Source organism: Dipodomys spectabilis, unplaced genomic scaffold, assembly GCF_019054845.1.
Source record: "Dipodomys spectabilis isolate Male_0828 unplaced genomic scaffold, ASM1905484v1 ptg000078l, whole genome shotgun sequence".
Lineage (NCBI taxonomy): Eukaryota > Metazoa > Chordata > Mammalia > Rodentia > Heteromyidae > Dipodomys > Dipodomys spectabilis.
Genome location: NW_024870755.1, coordinates 2,918,396 through 2,920,697, shown reverse-complemented (window position 1 = coordinate 2,920,697; position 2,302 = coordinate 2,918,396). Strand labels below are relative to the sequence as shown.

At 31.4% G+C, this 2,302-nt stretch overlaps 1 pseudogene; it reads right to left on the bottom strand.

Moving 5' to 3' along the window:
* Positions 1-449: 449 nt before the first annotated feature.
* LOC122110490 lies at positions 450-548 on the bottom strand (annotated as a pseudogene).
* Between the last annotated feature and the right edge of the window lie 1,754 nt (positions 549-2,302).

The window sequence follows — 2,302 nt, the reverse complement described above, 5'->3', positions numbered from 1 at the left end:
AATTTATCTGTTGAAGAGAGTACTAAAGAAGCTAAAGATATTTCTGGTGTTTATCTGAAAAATTATACTTTACAATATTCTGTATTCTGTTTGTATAATATCCATAATCTATTTTATTCTTTCCTAGATATGACTTTGAATACTACATTGTTTTATAATATATAGGTTCATTAATAAATGTGTCCTTTCAGATTGCGTTCCATACAGAAACAGTTTAAGATTCCTTTTTTACTAGGTGCTTATAGCATATTTCTTTGGAATAAAATGACAATGTTGTCGAATTTTAAAAGTTTTGTTAAGATTATGCTATGTAAAGGCCTTTCTAAGGTGAAGATTTAATACACTGATGTCAAACTAACTTATATATATGAATTACATGTATTGTTACACTTGTAATTTTGTAATCAACTTTTTAATAATTGTTTTCCATTTCTTGCATGTGAAGAATGAAAAATATGGCATAATTCACAGATTTTCATATCATCATGTGCAATTGCCATGTTTATCTCTGTATTGTTGTAATTTGGGTATATGTGCTGCTGAAGCATGTAATGTCTTATAAATTTAGATAGTTAATGATACAATATTTATAGAGGATTATATCCTTGGGTGCCTATTTGTAACAAGGAAACCTTGATGTTCCTAACAATGCTACTGATCTTATTTCCCTAAAATTCTGTGTATAATGGAAAATAATTATATTGTTCAGTCGATTGCTTACATTTGCAATTTTTTGTCAATGACTATTTTAAATCTTTTTCATTTTAGATTTAATCATACTTTGAAGCATTTTAAGCTAGGTCCAAAGGGGATGGCTTTTTCAAGTATTTATTTATCCAACTGAGTTAGCTCTGTGGAGCTAATGGATTCAAAGTTAGCCTTATTAAGAGCTCCTTCTAAACTTCTGCAGCTGAAATTTTCCCAAATGAAGTCTTATTTGCACAAATGTCTACCTGACACTTTACCCTTCTTCCATGTAGGATCAACCAGAATATCTTACCTTGACAGCATAAATTGTCTTACTTGAACAAAACAACTCTTAGTTACAAGGGATCCTAGAAAGTTGAACATTTCAGACAGAACTGCTCAGACTAGAAGGTTTTTATCAAAATATAATTGTTTATTATACCTACCATTTCAACAGTTGCTAAAGCCAAGAAGGTGAAAAAATTGTTCATATGCATGATTAACTAATTTCCTGGCCTGTCTACCTTCCAACCAGGCAGGAACTTACACTACTGCCTTTCTATCACCAAATATTTTCATAGCTCCAGGAGAAGCCCATATGTTTCTCCTTGTTATTAGGCCTTAAATTGGTAATGTTTCCTCTTGCCTCCAGTCTGTAAATCTACAAAAGTTAAAGGTTTAAGTCTAACTCTACCAAACACTGAGGTAGAGATAATGGAATAATACTTTAAAACAGAGTTGCTTTTGATCCTCTAACCACAACAGAACAATGCAAAACATGTGCCCCTTTTTATTATATTATCTATAATTATATATTTTATATTTATATGTGCTGAATTTATATTTCACACAGTGAAACTTACTAAAATCAATTGATAATTTGACAAATAAATTGATATTTATTTATTCCAATAAATAGAATTGAAATATAAATAATTAAGTTTAGAATATATATTAGAATATAAAAAGGATCAATGCAATGTCTTTGGTATAAACTTGTGAGATCTTCTAAGTTTTCGTGGTCTTCTGAATTCACATTGTTAAAAATCAATGTTGTTTTCCTCTAATCTGTAAGAGATTTTACTCTGATGCTCTGTTTATTATTTTAACTCGCTGGTCCCAAAATGTTTTTGCCCACAATTCTGAAGCATTCCTACAGCTTACACTCCAATTGTGCTGATATGATATCTAAAAGACTTTATTCTTCTATAGACCCATTGGTCGTAGTATCTTATGGCTGAGTTCCCTGCATCATCAGATAACAGGGGCAAGACTTCTCACCTAGGCTTATGCAACATGCCAGCAGAAAGTAACTGAAAATCCATCCCAATTTTTCATTTCTTATAATATTTCAGGGCCCCATTTCCTTGAGACACAAGAATTGGCAGCAAGCAATTGTGTAATGGAAGGCAATTTAAAATGAAAGATGAGGTCACAGAATCGAGAGAAAGTACTGTATTTCAAACTCAATTTACAGATGACCAGCTCATATGAATGAACAAGATCAGAAAGTGTCACAAGATTATTTTTAATACCACTCCCCTAATGATTAATGTAATATTTCAGTCTAGCATAAGTGGGCCCAAAAAATAATTCCTGGAAGGACAGATCCGTG